This window comes from Canis lupus, chromosome 17, assembly GCF_003254725.2.
Source record: "Canis lupus dingo isolate Sandy chromosome 17, ASM325472v2, whole genome shotgun sequence".
NCBI classification, from domain to species: domain Eukaryota; kingdom Metazoa; phylum Chordata; class Mammalia; order Carnivora; family Canidae; genus Canis; species Canis lupus.
In genome coordinates this window covers 40,641,294-40,663,060 of record NC_064259.1, presented here as the reverse complement: position 1 = coordinate 40,663,060, position 21,767 = coordinate 40,641,294, and the positions used below count along the sequence as shown (strand labels likewise).

At 39.2% G+C, this 21,767-nt stretch overlaps 1 long non-coding RNA gene across 2 annotated transcripts; it reads right to left on the bottom strand.

The window, feature by feature from the left end:
- Positions 1 to 482: 482 nt before the first annotated feature.
- On the bottom strand, positions 483 to 19,425 carry LOC112665063 (uncharacterized). 2 transcript variants are annotated; one of them, XR_007403098.1, is made up of 3 exons: positions 19,198 to 19,425; positions 930 to 1,049; positions 483 to 833 (listed from the first exon to the last, which is right to left on the bottom strand). It is a non-coding gene; the product is annotated as an uncharacterized LOC112665063 (long non-coding RNA). The 2 variants fall into 2 exon arrangements; XR_003140197.3 differs by lacking the exon at positions 19,198 to 19,425 and adding an exon at positions 1,652 to 1,772.
- Between the last annotated feature and the right edge of the window lie 2,342 nt (positions 19,426 to 21,767).

Below are 21,767 nucleotides of genomic sequence, written 5' to 3'. Positions count from 1 at the left end.
TGAGTTACTTAACTTTTGTGTGCCTGTTTCTTCATATGTGAAGCTACCTAAACACACAGATCTGTCTTGAAAATTAAATGAGTTTATTTATGGGAAATACGTAGAACAGTTTCTGCCATGGAAGTATGCCTCAAGTATGATTTTATGGTTCTTTAGAGAGAAAGAAAAAAAGATGGACAGAGAAAGAAATACCTATGAGTGGATGTATGTGGATGTATATATATTTACATAGGCTCGATGAGATAAGTATGATCAGTGTATCCATTTCCCAGAAAAGTACCTGTAAGTTAAAGAGGTAACAGGAATAATTAGCTTGAGGTGAAACCAGCAATTGAATCTGAGACATTCTCTGAGGACCCTCCCCTTGGTTAAGTGACAGCAAGGTGCTCTAGTTAACTCAGATGGCAATTAGTTCTCCTCGTGAAGAAAAATGAATTGGAAATGAGTAAGCATCTCATAGGCAGGTTCAAACTAAGGTTTTATATAATGATAGTGAAATAGTTTTCTAAACTGGATCACAGGTTTAACTTCACTACAGGAACTCTTCCAAATCTAAGCTAATACAATTCAATATGTTAACATCATGTTCTTGGAATCAGCTCTAATGATGGTATTTCTTGTATTGTAGTCACATTGGAAGGAGAATGCACTGGACAGAATTGACCTCAGGCGTTACTGATGTTCAACGTCCCTTTGTCAACCATGACAATTCGGTATCTCACATGGAGGTCCCTCTGAACTTGACAACACCAGGTACTTAGTGTTGCTCAATGTTATTCCGGTACCATAAGAAGAGAATCTCTCTGGGGTATACGTGATCCCTCTTCCAACTCCTAGACCATAAAAATCAGAAAATCAGCTGATGAGTCTGAGGACAAGAGTGCAGTTCACACAGTCAAGTGCAACCAATTTTAATTAAGTAATCTCACCCTTCTGTTCCAAATAATCCAATGGCCCAATCTTCACCCAGATTCCATAATGCCACATAATTTTCAAATTGATGTTCCTCTGAGCATGTGTCTTCATCTTTTCTTCTCTTCACAGAAAAGCTGTTAGAAAAAAAGTACAGATTCACTGTCCTCCTTCCCTGTCTCCCTTCAGTCTGTGCTCTTCAACTGATGGCTAGATTTGTCTACCACTCTCACTTCTAGGCCCTGAGTGAGTCCAATAAGTATTTTTAGACTGCTGCTCTGCTAGCCTACATAAATCATACTCTTATCCCTTCTTTGAGCCCTTTCCAAAACCCGCTTCTTTTGTTTATGACTGCAGTGCTAAATGTGTCCCCATCAGTCCAGATAGTGTTCTTCAAGTTTCTACCATAAAGTTTGGCTATAAATGAGAGCAGAAAAATAGAATATTAGCTGGAGGGTTAAGTGGAGACTATAATTTTTTGAAAAAGAGATATGAGATATTTTAGCATCTTTGCTGTTGGAAAGAATCCGAAAATGAGAAAATTAATAATGTGGAGAGAGGTAGGTCACTTGACCAAGCAAATTCTTCACAAAGGCAAGAATTCACTGAGAGCAGCCAGTTAAGGGGGAAATTTTAACTTTTCCAGAAAAAATGGAAAATCTCAACCTGAAAGCTCCTGATATCCTGGGTAATTTTTTAAGAATTTTAAATTTTCACCAACACGTTCTTTAATTCTTACCATGGTTTGTTTCAGTGTGTTCGTAATGCAAAGCCATTCAGCCAATCCATCAGGTCTTCACAAAACCATTAATTTCAAACTGGGAAGAGTAAAGTGTTCTCTTGATTCCCAAACACTGACTTGTAACAAAACAGAGTAAAGCAAGGCATCTGAAGCTTCAAGTTTCCTGCAGTTTTCAGAGAATTCCAGAGGCAAAATTCCCTAGCACCCCTCTTGCTCCCAGGAGAAATCAGATCAATGATTCTTATCTTTTGCCTCTGCCATAACCACTAGTGTGTGTTCTCAAACATTTACATTCTGGAGCTTTACCCCAGTCTTGATGAATCAGAATCTCTCCTGGGGAGAAGGGACACAGAAGGGCAGAGTACAAGAGTATGCTCTTCTATTTATTTTATTTTTATTTTTTTGGAAAGCTTTTTCTCAGCTATTCTTGTATACACTAAAACTCAGATCCTAAATAGAGAAGCCCATATAATGGTTTTTATCTTCATTTGTGTTCATTCTTGCTTTCAATAAGCTCTTGTTATATACCTATCATGTGTCAGGCTCTGTGCTTAGCATCAAGTATATCAGGAAAGTTAAAAGGAGATGGTGCATACCCTCAAGAAGTTTATCATTTAAAAGGGGAAAAAATGGGGATGTCTGGGTGGCTCAATGGTTGAGTGTCTGCCTTTGGCTGAGGTCATGATCCGGAGGTCCTGGTATGGAATCCTATATTGGGCTCCCTGCGGAGCCTGCTTCTCCCTCTGCCTATGACTGCCTTTCTCTCTCTGTGTCTCTCATGAATAAATAAATAAAATCTTTAAAAAAGCGGGTGGGGGGTTGGAATGGAAGCTACTTGAGACCAACTCAGCAGTATAAAGTCTTGTGACCAAGGTGGTCTAAGTATGCTGAGGAGTGACATCCAATCCTAGCTCAGTTGAAGTCAAGGCACAATATATGCATTAAGGCCAGGCATATTCTGGAGATAAGCTCTGAAGGACCAGTAAGAGCCAACTAAGAAATGTCACACAGAAATATAAATAGAAATATTTCCAGTTCTTAAATTAAAAGACTTTATTTATAATTCTTCAATTAACTGAGCAAGGCATATGTGAGTTCCCATTTTCAAATTGTTTTTTATCCAAGAAACCACTTTGTTATCCTTTCACCAGTCCAGAAAAACTAAGGGCCTCTTCCATTCCAAGTGATGGGGGACATCAAAAGGATTGTAGAACACATTCCTGGTCCTTAGACATAGGAAGCAAGCCTTCAGAGAAGTGGGGAAATTTCAGATCCTAGGGAAAAGAGCTTTCATTTGAAGCATCAAGGACAAGATGGAGGGAGAAGCAAAGTCAGAGAAGGTGAAATTTACATCTGTGGAAATATCCTTCTCTGCCTCATGGAGGTAATAAGATGTAAGTTAAACAAAACAGAAAAGAAAAAAAAAAAAGCTTCTTTTGAAACATTTGAAAATTCAGAGGTGACAATGAAGACGAACTCTTCTATAAGTCCCCATGAATGCATCTCAAGGGGCCCTGGCTGTCCTGGCAATGGGGATGAGTTTCCCAGTGGAACCAATCCTGTATTACACATGTGTCACCCATCTCCAAGTCCAACTTGGGTTTTTTAGGACAAACTTGGCTTTGTGGTAAATCAGAGAAAACCGATTATAATAAACTGTACTACAACAGAGATTTTTTGTGAACAAAGCTATTTTCACAGGTCAGTGTTGGGTAAACAATATTATGTTAATCTAGCTGTAAACAATTCCTCTAAGAAGAAATTAATTGTGCCTTAATAGAAACCTGGCTTAAAGGCTAATGAGAGTGAGACCCCGCTCTCTTCTTCAGTGATTAAACCACTTTTTGAAGCCCTATGTGCAATTCTGGCTTCTCATTTTGAGGAAAGTTGGAAAATTGCCCCAGCTTAGTCACTATTAAAACCAAGATAAATGACAAACAGTTAAAGGTACCCTCAGGAAACATGTGACACACTCAAAATGGACAACTGAGGAAAATCTAAAGAAGTAAGAGAACCAACAAGGGAGGTAACCCTCCACAGAGGTCACTCCCCTAGAACTGAAGGTGGGGGGAAGGTCTTACCAAAACCCTGTGAGTCCTGTAGCTAAAGGAGCCTGCCCACTGCCAATCTGCACCATGCCATGGCATGGAGGAGCCAGGGGAATAATGCCATGACCACTAGCACCTTGCCCCAGAATTCCACCCAGTACCCTCCATTGACAATGCCAGAAATCAAAGAGCAAGCATACCCACTAACATCAGTCCATATATGTCAGTTTATGTGGGGTTAAGCAGGTGGGAAAGGGTAGAGGATAAACTTGGGAAGCCAACAGAGAATACTCACATAGGATCAAAAGTTGACTGTTGGCCAGACATGAAAACTGTCTTTCAGTATTTGAAAGTATACAATCATATCCCAAATTTATGCACCCTTAGGGCTCTAATTGTCCCTCTTAAACCAGATTTTATGATCTCTCCCAGACTTCCAACACCTGGAAGTACCTTGGTTAAAAATCTTCCAATAGAAGATCTCACAGTCTACACAAAAAGATTCAAAGTCCTCGTTGATCATGACCCCACACACCCAATCACTCCATCTACATTTCCAATTATTTTCCACTATTGTTTTGCATATACTGAGATTGGGGAAACTGGATTTTTCACTGCTAACTTCACCCATGATGTTCCCTTGTCATTCAAAATCCAATTTCACATTTAAGACTCAGTCTGAATTCTACCTTCATGAAGCCTATCTTAATTGTTTAAGCCAGCTATAATCTCTCCTTCCTGTTTACTGCCCTGTGGTTAAACATCTCTTGCAGAACTTACTTTAAAAACAGGGATCCCTGGGTGGCGCAGCGGTTTGGCGCCTGCCTTTGGCCCAGGGCGTGATCCTGGAGACCCGGGATTGAATCCCACATCGGGCTCCCGGTGCATGGAGCCTGCTTCTCCCTCTGCCTGTGTCTCTGCCTCTCTCTCTCTCTCTGTATCTGTCATAAATAAATAAAATATTAAAAAAAAACATATTTGTCTTAACTCCATACCCACTTCTAAGCTATTTGAAGGGATAATGCCTGTCCCTCACCCTTGTACCTGTCCCTAGCCTGATGGCTTCTACATCACAGGCAACCATGAAAGCCTCCCTAAATTGCATTTATATTCATTGATTCGTTATAGATTTGAAAGAATTTCTTTCGTTTTCTCCAGCAAGAAAATATAATAAAAAGATTTAAAGTCACAAGTAGTAAGATTTTGGCTGAACATAAGATTTTATAATGACTAACCATGGGATGGTTTTGCCCTCAGCTCTTGCTGAATGAGAATATGATTTCAGACCATATATTACAGAACAAAATTGGGCCATATCACAACCAGAAGTTAGCTAACTGGTAGCATTAGATATCAGAGAAATTGTTGTATAACCCAGAAGGTAGCATTAATTTTACTTTAGAATACATATTTATATATTTGCATAATGCGGATGAGTTCAAGGGGACGTATTAGGTTTACCTGACCATTGTTCCTTTGCTGGGAAAATTCTTATTCAGAAAAGGGGGCAAGAGACCTTTACAGAATTAGGACCTATCTCTAAGTGCCAGAATTTATTATTAGACTCTGTCCCACTAGATCATCTGTGATTCTTGGCAGGCAAGTGTTATATTGAAGTCTTTTCAATTACAATGACTAAAGGAAAATTTTTTGTAAGATTTAATAAGCACACCAGCTTCTTTAATGGTTTTTTATATGTGCTCAGGCAGCTCAGATACTGCCATCGCAGCATAAAATTCCATACTCTTTTGAATATATTTCATGCTTCTTTTTAATGACCTCATTAGACAAATCAGTTTTTTGGCAAAGCAAGTCTAAAAAAATTAATCTTACAGTGATTTGTGGCATCCAGTGATCAGACAATATCCAATGCATGCTTTTAGAATTGCCAACCTATTACAATAATGAGAGAAGAGGTGCAAGGAGAATAACAGTAAGATATTTACCTTACCCTTGAGGAGTTTATAATCTAGATGTACAGACCACATGAACCCAGAATCTAGCAGTGAATGACATGTCACAGCTTAATGGCTCATAACCAGAAAGTACCAGGACATTAGGGAGGCGGGAGGAGGAATGAGAGTTTAGAGTTGGAAGGTTTGAGTCTCAATTCTGCCTCTTACTTGGCTGTGCATCTCCAAAACAGTTACCTAATCTTTCTGAGCTTCAGAATTCTCTTCTGGAATGATAATTGCCTGCAGAAACATTTTGAGGATTTAATAGGAAAACAATGTGTGTGAAAGAAAATTCGATAAACTGTAAATCTCTATACATACCTGTCCAGTCACTTCGCAGACATTGACTAGAAGCCCACTATATGCCAAGTACTATCTCCAGCACTACCAGAGATTCTACCAGCTTTTAATCTACATATTTTTCCCCCAAAGAGGTCAACTAAGCATGGTCCTCCAGGTTCCCTTTGGAGAAAGAACTGAGAGCCATGACAGCTGGGGTAGTGAGAGAAATTCAGAAAGGACGGTGAGGCCTGAATGTTCTAGGTCTTGTAGAATACATGGGGTATAGATAGTTGGGGAGAAAGAAGAGGTTTTGAGGGCAAAGAAGCAGTATCTCCTAGAGATGGGCGAGTGGCATTTTTTGAGTGCAAGTACTTTCTCGAGGAAAAAATAAACTTCGCGTCTACTGCAAGACCAGGTTTATTGAACTCAACCAGTGCAAAATATAATTGAACAAATGCTCATTAAATCATTAGTAACACTTTAAGTGTTAATAATAACACCAAATGAATCTTAAGGGAAAGGGTCCGCTGACTATGCTCAGATTTGGAGAGGTCCCTATTTATTAGGCAAAAGGAGAAATGTGAGTGGATAGTAAGAGGTTAGTCAAAAAGGGAGATTTAGAGGACATCTGGGACTCAGTCCACGTAAACTGGCAAACGGACTTCATCTCCACTGCCATTTCCCATCAGCAGGTAGTGCCTGCCTGGAGCACCCCCCCAGGAAGAATCTACTGCCGTGTCTGAGCTCAGTGATAAAATATTGATGGTTGCCTTGGGCACTGGATGCCAAAGCAGTGACTCAAGTCTTCTCTCTGCCAGCCCTGCTTACTCCGGCCTGGCCTCGGCTCCCTCCTGAGGCCTGAACGTGGCAAAGTGAGGTTCAGAATAACAGCTCTGAGAGTTTCCGCTGCCAGTTTTGCTAGGTAAGATCCAATAAAGCAGAAAAGCCCTCCTATCACCTACAACCATTACTAAAATGAAAAGGTTTTCAACTTCGCTTTTAGCAAAGCAAACCACTGCTTTCATTAGAACCTTTTAGCAGTCCAGCAAAAAAACAGAGCTTTTGCTTTCAGGTAGATCTGAAGATGCATCTGCAGACACAGAGGAAGGGAAGCACCTAACCTTGAGTAACTCACGGCCTGTGAGGAGCATGAAAACAATATGAAAATGGCAGAGTAAATAATGTGTGACATAACAAGATTTTTCAGAGGGGTCTGTTCTCTTACTTTGCATAGGTTAATTTGAAGGACATTGGCACAGAAAGGAAATACCAAACCCCATTTCCTTATCTCCAGACAGATGCTCCATACACACGCGTTTTTCTAACAGGTCCTGGAGCGGCTGACAGTTACAGCCGGAGTCTTTCCATGCTGTTGGTCCAACTCATATTCTCTGGCCAGTGAGAGGCCAAAGCACCCTGGAATTCTTGCACAATCTCGGCTCCAGCCAGAATGAGATCAGATAACTCACAGCCATGTGTGAACCCCCTCAGACATTAAATATTTACAAAAATTTTATTGTGAAAGAAACAGTAGGGTATGGATAGAGAAGAGATGAAGTTTTTTTTAATATTTTATTTAAATTCAATTTGCCAACATATGGTATAACACCGAGCCCTCATCCCATCAAGCACCCTCCTTAATGTCCGTCACCCAGTTACCCCATCCCCCCACCCCTTTCCCCTTCTGCAATTCTGTGTTTGCTTCCCAGTTAGGAGTCTCTCATGGTTTGTCAAGAAGAGATGAGTTTTTTAAAGGCAATGTCCAAATAGACCCATCTATCTTCAGCATCACAGAGGCAAAATTTCAAGGGACCCAAACGTACACAACATGAGCAGGTGTCTTCTGATTCAGGATGACCAGGATGACCAGTGCTGATACATGGAGCTGGGGCCGTCGAGGAGGACATGCATAGGGCAAGCAGGATTGAAGAACAGGTAGAGAAACAGCCATGGAGCTGACCCCCTCCCCCCAACTGGTTGCAGTAGTAACTGCCAGCCCCACCACTCTCCCCAGGAGAGTCCTGAGGCCACTCCTACTGAGTGGGGGGAGCAGCGATCAACTACAGCAGCTGCAGCTTCTTGGCCTCTGGCCTCTGGCTGACACCAGCTGGGCTGGGGGGCAGGGTGGTGCAGCAGCTGTGAGTACCTGTCTCATGCAAAGGACAAAGAAGGACCCCAGTGGCACTGCCTAGAGCGCAATCCTCCAAAGATCTCCTCGGCTCTGGAATAAATAAATTAAACATTACATGCCCAAGGGCTGGAAAGCTTTCCTGCCCTTCAGGAAGAAGAGAAAAGTCAAGAACTTGGAGAAAAATACCCTCGCTAACAAACACCATGAGGATGGAAAAACAAATGCAAGACACAGCCACTTGTTCCTGGACACCTACCATGTGCCAAGCATTTTGCCAGGAGCTTTACCTGTGTTGATTTCCATGTTTGCATGTGTGATTAACCATTCTTTGTCCATGAAGGGATAGGTGAGAGAGGGTAAGTCATTGTGTGACTGTCATCGTCAAAAATGATTGACCTGGGATCTGAATGCAGCTGGGGATGACACCACGTACTGCTTATCTCTTCATATGGATTCAAGGTACCCTCTAGTTTTTTTTTTTTTTTCATTTCAGCCTGAGATTTCCTTTAGTATTTTTTGTAAGGCAGGTCAGCCCTTGAAGAATTCTCTAAGTTTTTTTAATATCAAAATACCAATTTCTTATTCATTTGTGAGCAATAGTTTTACTAGATATAAAACTCTTGGTCAATAGTCTATTGTTTCTCCAGCACGGACTATATTCTAGACCACTTGGTCATGGCTCATAATCTCGGTTGCTAGTATTTTGTTGAGGATTTTTATGTTTGTCTGCATAAGATATATTGCCTTATTGTTTCCTTTCAGTGTTTTTGTTTGATTTCGATATCAGGGTAATACTTCATGGAATGAGTCAAAGTGTTTCCTCCTCTTCTACTTTTTGGTAGAGTTTGTGAAGAATTGGTATTAACTCTTCTTTACATGTTTGGGAGCTCTTACCAGTGAAGTCATCCAGTCCCAGGTTTTTCTTTTCTAGAAAGTCTTTGTTATTATTTCAATCTTTTTCTAGATGCAGACTCTCTATTTCTCACTGGCCAAGTTAGGTAGTATCTTTCTCTCTAGGAACGTGTCCATTATGTCGGAGTCATCAAATCATTGGCATACAGCTGTTTACAGCACTCCCTTATCATTCTTCATACTTCAGTAAGTTTGGCAGTAGTGTTCCCTCTTTAACTTTTTATTTTACTAATTTGATTGTTCTCACTTTTGTCTAGGTCAGCCTAGCTAAAGATCTGTGTCTTTTATTCTTCTTTTTGAAAAGCCAACTTCTGGCTAAGCTAATATTCTCTATTGTTTTTTCTATTCTCCATTTCATTTATTTCTGTTGTGATCATCATTGTTTTCTTTCTCCTGCTTACTTGAGTTTTATTTTCTCTTCTTTGTCTACTTTCTTAAAAAGGAAGTTTAGGTTATTGGTTTTAGATCTTTCTTCTTTTCCAATATAGATGTGTATCATTATAAATTTTCCTTTAAGCACCATTTTATTTAGCTGTAGCCCATAAGTTTTGGTGTGTTGTGTCTTCGTGTGCTTTCATTTCAAACATGTTCTCTAATTCAACTTGCCATTTCTTTGTTGACCCATTGGTTATTTAATAGTGTGTTCATTTCCGCATATTTGTGAATTTCCCTGGTCTTTTTCTGTTAATGATTTCAAATTTCAATCCATTGTGATCAGAGAACATACTTTGTATGATAACAATCGTTTTAAGTATATTGGCACTTGTTTTATTGTGTAGCAGTTGGTCCATCCTAGAGAATGTTCCATGTGTGCTTGAGATAAAAGGCACTTTAATATGGCTGAGTGGAGTGCTCTACTAGAGATATCGACTACCTTGTATATAGTGTTGCCAGGCTTTCTACTTCTGCCTTGTTTTCTATTCATTATTGAAGTAAAGTATTGAAATCTCTGACTCTAATTGTTAAATTCTCTACTTCTTCACTCAATCCAATCAGCTTTTGCTTCACATATTTTGTTAGGTGCATATATGTTTATGATCATTATAATTTTCTGATAGTTTGAAACTTTTATCATTATAAGATGCTCCTCTTTATCTCTAAAAACATTGTTTATTTTAAACTCTATTTTGTCTGATATTAGTATAGGCACTCTAGTTTACTTACAATTGTTGCTTGTATGATACATTCTCTTCCATCCTTTTGCTTTAAATCTATTTATATCTGAATCTAAAGTGTTTCTGTTGTGGATAGCATATGGTTGGATCATTTTTATTTATCCATGCTAGTAATCTCTGCATTACGAGTATATTGTTTAATTCCTCCATATTTATTGTTATTATTGACATAATTGGATTTATAGCTGACATTTTACTTTTTGTTTTCTATGTATCTTATTTAGGTTAATTTTTTTTTTCTCCTTCCTTTCTCCTTTACTGTATCCTTTCTCAAGTGAGTATGTTCTTGTGGAATATTTTAATTCCCTGAATGATTTTTTAATGGCTGTTCCAGGGCTTATCACAGTCCTTTTAACTTACCAAATGACTTCAGATTTATACTAACTTAATTCCAATGAGATAAAAATGTTACTCCTATATAACTCTATTCCCTTCTATCCTTTCTTGTGCTATTCTTGTTCTGCATATTGTATCTATGTACATTACAAACCCATCAATATATTGTTATAATTCTTACTTTATACAATTTCATATCTGAGACATTGAGAAAAGAAAGAAGAATAATTATATATTTATATTTTGTTATATACCTTTATATTCACCTTTTCTCATTCTTTTTGCTTGTTTCTGTGGGTTGGAGAGACCAACTGGTGTCATTTCTTTACACGGGGGATACAGCCTCCATCCCATGGTTAGGGGCTAGATGGAGAAAGCAAGCCCTTGACTTCTAGACCACATTCAACTGGATCTTGATCTCTTCAATTTGGAGTTAGAGGGAATGAGAAATAGTCATTGTTTACCGTTTTCAGTGAGACAGGTAAGCTTTTATTGAAAGCTGAAGGAAGAGCATGCCCCATCTTCTGGGCTACCACCATCCAAGACAGAGCTTTCCTCAAGCTGAGCTGGGGTATGGTTGATGAGGGAGAGGGCCATTGTTCAAATGCCATAGACTCTCACAGTCCTTATAAAGTTTTAGTAGATTTTTTTTTAATAAACTATTTCTTCATTTGTTATTTGCCTGTAGGGTTATGCACAGAGACATTAAACTTAAAAAAAAAAAAAAAAAAAAGTTTTCCCTGGCTTTGCTTTTGTTACTGAGGAATGTGATTATGGAGCTCCACATGTTCTCATACCAAAGTAAATCCTGCCCTTCTATATTTTTAATGTCTTCTTTAGCTTCAGGTAAATCCTCTTTCTTTGTTCTTAATTTTTTTTGTCATTCGTTTATTGTTTTTGGCTTGATCACATTGGCAGAGTTTTAACAATTTCATTCATTATTTCTAAGAAAAAGTTTCTATTTGAACTAAGCATTTTCTACATTTTATTTTCTATTCTGGTGATGTCTGCATTTGTCTATACTGATTTCTTTTGTCTGCATTAATATTTCCCTCTGGATTCTTTTGATTTACTTTGTTATCCTCTTTTAGTTTCTTCAGTTGAAATCTTAGCTCACTTATTTTCTTCTTTTTTTAAAAAAAGATTTTATTTATTTATTTGAAACAGAGAGTGAAAGAGAGAGAGAGCATGTACAGGGGGAGGGGCAGAAAGAGAGGGTGAGAGGGGACTGGATCCTAGAACCCGGGGATCATGATCTGAGCCAAAGGCAGATATGCTTAATCAACTGAGCTACCCAGGTGCCACTTAGCTCACTGATTTTCCATCTTTGTTTCTAATAAATGAATTAAAATCTATGAATTTTTCTTTGAGTAACATTCAACTTGATTTCATAGGTTTCTATATATAAGGTCCTTACTCCCCTTTTGTATTAAGCAATGCATAAATTCCATCTTAACTTATCTTTAAATCATATGATGTTCAGAAACTTTTGTTTTGTATTGTTTTGTTTTAGGTGAATTGACAAAGATCCCCTTTATTTCAAATGTTAATGCATTTTATGTTTTTTCTCTTTTTTAGTTTTTATTTAAGTCCCAGTTAGTTAACATACAGGGTAATATTAATGATTCTAAGCTTATAATTTCTGCTTTGGAGAATTTGTTATGATTTTATTTGCAAAAGTCTACATGGCTGTGTTTTATAAACTCAAGGTGCAGACTATAGAGAATTTAATTTCAATAAAATTGACTTGTCCTGGGTAGGAGCCACTTTATCAGTTTCTTATAATGTACTGTGAATATAAACATTTTCAGTCTTTAGAGCCTTTGCCATTCTCAGATGTATATCAAAACTGTCTATTTGTAGTCTCTGTGTTGCTCCTCTCCATCTCCTTTACCTTTTTTATAGTATAGCATAGAATTGACTACACACACACACACACACACACGTATAAATCCATATATCTGTGTTCTGTTTCCTTCTCTGGAAAAGACCCATTATTCCTGTTTACAGTGCGACTTATAAAAAGAAAGATAAAATCCCTGATTGCCTTTCATAGAAATTATAAGGATGAAATTACAAAACATTAAGCACAGGGATGCCTGGGTGGCTTAGTGGTTTAGCGCCTGCCTTCAGCCCAGGGTGTGTTCCTGGAGTCCCCGGATCGAGTCCTGCATTGGGTTCCCTGCATGGAACCTGCTTCTCCCTCTACCTGTGTCTCTGCCTCTGTCTCTCTGTGTGTCTCTCATGAATACATAAATAAAATCTTAAAAAAAAAAAATTAAGCATAATGGCAAGGCATACAATTACCCAAGGACTTTGAAAGTAGGATCTGGGGTTCAGAATAAGTGGAAAACTGCCCCATGCGTTGTCCCACATGCCTAAGAGCAAGGCTCACATCCCTTTCCACAAACAAGACAGTAGAAAGTAAAGGAGTGTGTTAGTCACTAATACCTCCTGGCTATGTTTACGTAGTTTGACAAATACATTTTTCCTTAGAAACCAGTAAGCTGTCCATCCTAAAAGTCAATCTCTTTGGCTAATCTTTCCCTTTACTTAAAAATGATTATGATTTAAGGAGCAGCATCAAAGGTATTTATGCTCAATGTAAAAAAGAGTATAAATATTTTAAAATTTAAATCATATTCCTAAGTAAGGATGGGTAGACAGCAATTTATTGTGATATCCAAAACTCTATGAAAAATCCCTGAGTGAAGTTGCATCAGGAGAAACATGAGTCTAAGCAGCCAGGATAGGAGGGCCTTCCCATGGGACTCCCTTCCTAGGAAGCATTAGAGGAGAGCACAGGGTTCTCAAGAACCAAGAAAATGACTTGTAAAACGATTAGTCAAGCACAGACTTTAGACGTTTCAGGACTCCATTTTAAGCATCTGCTTATTGGGTTGAATACCAGGCAACTACTCTCACTGCCCATTGCAACTTACTGCCAACTGTGCCAAAGGACCAAGGTGCCTTTCTTAGGAGAAAGTAAGCAGTGGCATCCCACTCTTACCTGCTCTCAGACTTCCTGATCTTTGGGCTCAGCTCTCAGAATGCTGTTAGTACCTGGGGAGTGATCAGGATGCATTTCAGAGGGCTAAAAATAACAACTTGACACCATAGGGAGCATAAACACTTAACATGTTCACATAGAATTCCTGGAAGTAAAGTATATTATCTCAAAGAAATTAATTTCTGAGGTTAGGATTTGGAACACCAAAGCATTTTTCCGTTGGTCCTAAATCAGACTGCAGAGGTCAGAGCAAACACAGGGCCTCCTGCTCTGCTTGCTTCTTGCAGCCGAATTCTTCACTCACTGTCCCATAGCAACTACTATTTCAATAAACCTATGTCCTACAGACATATCACTGGTAAGACACAGCATCACTGGCTCCAAGGCTGAGCAGCTCCATTTGCCAGGCATAAACCATCTACAAAGTAGAACACCGAATCCCATTGATCGTGCAACAGAACAGAAAGAACTACTTCACATGCAGATTAAATCCCTCTGCTTCTTCATCTGCAGCAAAGCAAAGCACCCAGAACCCTTCTTTCTTAGACTCTTAATGCCTGGCAGACGTCTACTAACTCAATCGATAAACTAAATACTCACAAGACTAATACTACCTGGCATATCATGTTAATTTTAGCTTGTGATTGCCAGAGAAAGACAAACAATACACCTTTATAGCCTTAAGGTCAGCATCAGGAAGTTCAGTGACCAATTCTCACATCAATCATCTCTTGGCAGCCCTGCCAATACTATGATTCTGGTTGGCAGGGGCATGGGGTTAACTAGAATGGTCACTCTGAAGGTGCATTCGATCCTGTGGAGAGGAACAAAATTGCTGAAAAGCATCAAAGTAGTGAAAGGTAGACTACTCAGGAAAGGAGAAGGGAGTAAACTGAGCAATTGGAGAACTTTGGTTGAATCCAATTCACATATGTATATGTATATAGTTAATATATATGTATACAATTTAAAGATACGTATAAAATCTCAAAAGTGGACAATAATTTGGCAGACGAAAAACAAGTTAGAGAGGGGCAGAGCTTCTAAAAGGCAATAGAATTTGTTGCAAGGATTTTGGATGAATTCATATACCATAAGGCAGTATTGCATTTTTAGCACCTTTCTCAAGAGGAAAAAGAAAAGTAACATTCTGTAGCTCCATATCAAGGGAATTTACGAAGGATTGAATTACAATAAATGAATTTACATGAGGGATCGTTCTTATCAAACATGAATGCTTAAGATGAAAGAATAAGACATTATGCGCCCAAAGAGAGCTAAGCTTCTTTAAAATAATCCTGTTAGAATGTGAATTTTAGGATCTGATAATTTATGAATGTCACCAGCTCCTGGCCTGTCACCTGCATCTTCTACTCCATGCCAATCTATTCAAAAGAACGAACTGCTCATTCCCAAATGTGCTTGGATTTACATTTCATCTACTCTCTCATTCCAAGTCCAGCAGCATGGACAGAAAAGACTGTCACCCTGAAATACACGCTGAGGGCCTGTGTGGGTTCTACAGGAAGCTGTGGCCTGCAAGATGTGATTTGCACAATGCTCGGAGGGCTCCTATCACCGCTACCCCTGTACACTGCCTCAGGCTGACACAGAGCCTGGAATGGCATCCCTCTTTCAGTTCTAGCATTGTTTACAGAAGGTCTTTGTTGACACACACAGATACCCTCTTTTGGAACTGTCATATATTAAGCCAATTGTTCCTACCTGAATCATTGAGCAGTTCCTAAATAGCAACCTGAAAGAATATGACAAGATAAAGTGAAGTTTTCATTATGGAGGAGGATATTGGGAAAAGTCTCAGGAGATGCTTCTCAAACTTGGCCAATCACCACACTTACCTGCAGAACTTGTTCGAAATGGGGAATTTTGTACCCTACTCCATGAAGGGTTGATTCTTTAGCTCTGGAGTTGGTACAAAGAATATGTATCCTTGACGGGCATCCCAAAAGATTCTGATAATCAACATGGTTGAGGAGCCACAGCAGGTCAGTCCTGGAAAGGTCTCAACAGTGGGGAGCCCTAGGCAGCCATCGGGCCAGCACCTGGTCAGAGGATGCACTGAGAAGACCAATTACTCCCCTCCTCTTCCTTATAGTAGGGTAAAGACACAAACATGAAGACTACTGACAAGATGGGGATCAAAGCATCAACCTCCTAAACGAAAGTCCAAAGTGCAAGGTACAGCCCATTCACAAGCTTAATCATTAAAATGGAGACTCCAAGAGCAGAAGTGATGGGCACTTGTCTTTTCAATGCTGAGCCTTGTTGCCTAGGTGATAAGGTCCAACAGAAATTAGCCTTTCACCAATCTCACCAATGAAATAAGTCATTCCTCCTCCCCAGCAGAGGCCTGAGTAAAGATGCCTCAGGGAGAGCCACACTGGTCACCCCAATGCCACCGCCATCCTGCAGGGAGGAAGGACACATCTCCTTCCAAGGAAACACGAAGATAACAAAATACAAATTTCTCTCTAACACAGCCCATGAGAGTTTGCCATTAGGTTAAGCCCATGGTCACATCAGCCCAGCATTCTGATTCCAAGGTACATAACCAGGGGAAGAAAAATGATGAGTAAGCATGACTCTGTCCTTTGTCCAAAAGGGTAGCTTTAGTATTTGATCAAAATAGCCACACATGTTAGGGATATTCACACCAAACACAAAACAAAATGAAAGTGAAACCAATAGAAACAAAATTAAGGTGGTAGATTTATTAAGCATCTTTTATCCAGGAGTTTTAAAAACTTTTCATAGTCTTGGGCACCTGGGTGGCTCAGTCACTTAAGCATCTGCCTTCAGCTCAGGTCATGATCCCAGGACCCTGGGATCGAGCCCTAGTGAGGCTCCTGCTCAGTAGGAGCCTGCTTCTCTCTCTCCCTCTGCTCCTCCCACTGCCCTCACCCCCCTCACCTGCTCATGCTCGCTCTCTCTCTCTTTCTCCCTCTCTCTCAAATAAATAAAATCCTTTTTAAAAAAATGTTCATAGTCTTTATTTCAGATGTTCTTCATTTCTGCTCCCACCCCCTTTGGGAGAAGCTGGATCTCGCTTCTGCGGGTACACCCAGCCCCAGTGCAGAGCAAACCCAATTCCTGCCTCACGGTGCCAGACCTGCTCCTTCCTTTCCTGTGCGTGCCTGTGTCTTAATGGCAGTATTTTTCAATTCAATTCAATGCATTTGAAGGGAAGATAAAACAAAAATAATGTAGCACCAAATACCAAACCCTGGGCACACCAATGTAAGCACCAAGTAGCCTGTAAATAAATGTGGGAATGTTAGCTGGGGAGAGAGAAAGTACTAAGAAGTGTTCACCCAGTGTAAAACCAGGGCAGGCTCTGACAAGGTCTGAATGCTTGGAAAGTGGTTTTGAAGACATTCAAGTGTCTCTCCTGTTGTCATTCTCTCAATCTCAGCAATTTCTCAGAGACTGTTTTTCACTGCAAGTCACCTTGGTGATTAATCAGAGACAGTAGATGGCTCTTCTTCTATCTAAACTAAACTGAACATCAGTCATACTAAAAAAAAAAAAAAAATCTGAGCTTGTCATCAATTTCTTCAACACATGTGAACATTTGTAAAGAGAGGCACGTTATCAGCTTCCAGATTTCTCTCTTCCACTATCTTTCTGCATCCTCGCTCTGCAAGAACACCTGTCTAAATCCTCAGCATGTCAATCAATAAACACAGCATTTCAGGGCACAAGCAAGCTGTGTCCTCCATGAATGGATGAATCTAGACTTGGGAGTCCAACATATTTCCTTGAAGAAACTTTCAATTAAAACCAACAAGAAAGCCCAAGATGAAATCAAATATTAGAGAAATGAGAAATCTGTCATATATTAAGCAAATATTTACAATGAAAAATGTGCCATGTGACTGAATGAAAAATCTAAAGCTGCAAGGTATACCAGAGTCGAATGTATAAAAGGGAGGGGATGGGGCTTGCTTCTTCCTGTCCTATTGTCCAATAATGATATCTGTTCATAAGAATACTTTGATGGTTTGACCCTCTTAAGAGGTGATAAAGTGGATTTTTATTTGACCCAGGCATATCTTTGTTTACACCTTTGGACTTTGAATACATTTAAGTCTTGATCCAGTTCAAACTGGTTCCCTGGTTGGAAAGAAAAGAAAAGAAAAGAAAAGAAAGAAAAGAAAAGAAAGAAAAGAAAAGAAGAAAAGAAAAGAAAAGAAAGAAAAAAAGAAAAAAGAAAGAAAAGAAAAGGAAAGAAAAGGAAAGAAAGAAAAGAAAAGAAAAGAAAAGAAAAGAAAAGAAAAGAAAAGAAAAGAAAGAAAAGAAAAGAAAAAGAAAGAAAAGAAAAATAGGTTTTATTTCTGTTGGGATGAAAGTATGTATTTTGAGTTCATTTTTAAATTCAGCAAATTCATATAGTTAATTTAAGGATTCAAGATTCAATCCACAGTTTCACTTAAGATCAACTTCCTTATGGAGAGATTTAAACCTTAGAAAATTATGACCGTATATTACACATATTTTATTTCTTGGCCTAACATTTGCCTCACATGATACCCGCACCCCAATTTATAGTAGACAATCGGTCATTTTTATTTCTCTACATAAAAGTCACATGACTTTTTGCTACCATAATGTCTTATTTACACCTCACAATTATGATACAGGACCCTGGCATTGATATATCTGATCCAGGAACTATTTGTAACGCTTATAAGTAAGAGCTGACAGTTTAACGTATTTCTTTTTCAAAATCCTCTCTTCACTGCTTTCTCAGATATAACTCCATAAGTGTAGTGTCATGTATCAGTAATTTTAAAAATATACCATATTTCTTTGAATGATGGCTACCTCACTTTACCCCTTAAATCCCTATTTAGGGACAGCAAAGCTGACACAAAGAGAATCACCACTGCATTGTAACAAAGATAAGATATACAGTCACATTTATCTGATTCTTTTTCTTTCCTCTTAAATTTTTAGGCATTGCCAGACAAAATGTTTTTAAACAGTAAAGCATAATATGACACAAAACTCTGAGGCCTAAAAAATACTCTTCTGAGTGGAATTTCTCTACGTGCCTATTATGACCCATATCAGTCTTTTTCTTTAGGATTCTGGATAGCTTCCGCACTTCTCCAGCATTTATCTCATCCACAGGCTCCTAGTTTATCAAGGAAAGGATTTACACAGCTCTGAAAGGCATCGTTAGTGCATTATTGCTTCACTGAACTCATATACAGCATGGAGATGGTCGCAGTAAATGAGGAAGAAGGGAGCAGTTCTTCACAACAGTCATTTATGAGGAGTAAAATCACCCATGGCCAACCCCACCCTAGACCACAGCACGTGTCGATGCCCAAATTCAAAAGCTCGAAAACACTATCAGCGCACATGGTGGGTGTGCAGCATGCTGATTGCTCTAAGTTCCTCTGAAGGATCTTAAGTCCTTGCATTTTCCCTGATGATTTCCTGAAGTTCTAAAAGACTGCACATCTCCTAAATGACTGTCTTTTTCCAAAGCAGGATATATGCTATGCTTATTCAGCACTGAGATTGCACTTGAAAGAGGACATTTTGGCATGATTCATTTGACAAGGTGATTTGGGTGTTTCAGTATCCAAGATAAAAAATAATGACAAGATTTTTCCTTATTATTAAAAAAAGAAAAAATGTGCAAGAGCTATCTCTGGTCCTTACCCCATGCTGGAGTCTCACCTTCACTCTTACCACACACCCCACTGTTCAAACACCCCCTGACGTTCACTCCGGATGCTGGTTTCCCCTGCTGACTGACAATTTGTAACAGGTGAAAGTTGAGTGGTTTATATTTCAGATTATATCAAAATGCTCCCATGCTAAAATGACTGAATTAGACTATCACAGCAACAGGTCAAAATAAACACCCTCCTGGATGCAATTGGGAGTTCTAATCCTGCCTAATGTTGATTAGAATCTTGTACCATAGCAACTCAGGTAGCTCTGTCAGAAAGCTCTCCCTTGGCCCCAGAATAATTCTGGCCATCCCCTATCAAAACTTACCCATCATCAGTTACATCTGCTCGAAGCCTAATGCTGTGGTAATATAAGAATCTTCTTAGAGCTGTTATGTTCATGGCTAATAGGAAAAGGCAAAGGAGGGATCATTTTTAATCACCAACTGTGCACTTTGTAAACGTGATATAATTTATGCATACATAAAACAAGTAAAGTATTATTGCACTTTTTCTATAGATGAGAAAACTGAGGCCAGGATATTCATATTTATTCCCATATTCACTCATTTATTAAGTGACAGACTCAGAATTACATGTGGTTCTGTCTAATTCTAACATCTGTGTTCTTTGTACTACATTATGCCAGCTAATCCATTAATATTCACAGAGAACATTTGCATTTTATTCAAAGCTTTAACATCTTAAAGAGCATGAACGGGTCCCGTAATAAATGCAGGCTGAGAGGAAGAAATGTCTTTCCCCAGAGAGCCAAGGCGAACTGCCCATCAGGCCAGCAGTGGGGACAGAATATGAATGACCCTCCATTGGCCTCATTTAGATTACTTTTCAAGGAAGCTCCAACCACGTCCCTCTGGCTCATTCAAAGGCTGGAGGACAGTGAGGCCGAGACGACTGGCTGACTACCAATAGACTTTCTCTGGTCTTCCATTGTGATAGAATCCTGGGGATTTTTTTTTTTTTTTGAGTTTTATGTTTGTTTTTGTTGCTGTTGTTGTTGTTTTATCTTAGTCCATGACTGCTCAGAGAGAAAAAAGGTGGGGGGGAGGGGTGGGTGGGTTGTTTCTCAGGCTCCTTTGCCATTAAATGGGGCCAAATGCCTAAAATCTGGCTGATGAGATCTAAACAAAAATGAATGATGTGTTGCACCTCCAGGGAACTTTCTTAAAGGCTAGTAGACCCACAAAGCATGCCTCAGCCCTTCCTCCTTTCTGTAAGGTTGGAATGTAAACCAGAGAGCTGAAGCCAATGCAACCATCTTGGGCCATTGATTGACATTAACAATATAAGGCACAAAAAGTGAATGAACATGCTGGAAGGAGCCTGAATTGCTCACAAGGTGTAGAATAGAGCACAACACCAGCCTTAGACTGCCTCATGCTCCACACTTCCATGTCAGACAGAAATAAATTTCTAAGTTCTTTAGTTTGGGTCTCTTTTACCAAGAGAAGAAATCAATCTCAACTGATAAACATAGAGAGGGTGGATACTCAAATGTTTCCCAGGCTTATGGGCTTTGTGAATAATGATGCAGCCTAAACGAGGGCAATTTTGTTCAATAAACACTAGCTTTGAATATGAAGATTTCAAAGAGCATTAATGAGGAAGAAATAATTACAAAAATAATGAAATGAAATTACCTCGATGCGGCCTTTTTTCCATTCTTAATGCAACCAGCGTAATCTGAATAGTTGTGTCATTCTTTATAACCAATGCATTAGCATAAATAGAACATTTGAATGTATATAATAATTATTCAATTATAATGATCAAAGGGAAAAGGCTGCTGAAAACCATCCCTGATGCTGAATCCCCACCTAAGAAAATATCATTACATTTTAAGAAAAGAGACCAATCTTGATGCCATTAGCAGGAAAATGCTATTTTCAGAACTGTGTATCTACCTTCTTTAATAAGAAAGAATAAAACATCATTTTACCTTCTTAAGAGGCAGAGAGAGATGGAACATTCCATCATCCCCAGAAGTTTGTAACTATGAAGGCAAATCATTAACATTAGGGGAATTTAAAAACCGATCTGGAGGCCTGGCCCTAGGGTCAGAAGGTGAGACTGCCCACTTGGACCAGATTTAGATTTAGAGCTTCCAAAGATGATAAAGCTGTATCTGCTCTGTGGCTCCACAATTATATTTGGAACCAAGCCCAGAGGCCATGGTTCTTCATCCTCTGGGAAGATTCCTTCTCCTCAGAAAGATGTTCATTACAAGAAACGAAGAACAATGTACGTTTTTGGAAACATCATGAAAACCTCCCTCTCCAATCATGGTCCAGACGGTACAAAATCACCTAGGAAGCAACACTTGATCATTATTCCATGCACCTTCTGTTGCAGACATGTGGGGAAGCAAAGTTGTGAGCTGCTCCAGGATTTCCCTAAAGCCAAAAATCTGCCCAGTTCTACTCTGGGCAGATTTTCAGCTTCTGTAGCCCAATTTAGGGAAGGCAGCTGTCGGGCACATTTGGCTACACACCTAAATGGGAGCCTCTGGCATTCTGAACTGAAAAAAATGACATT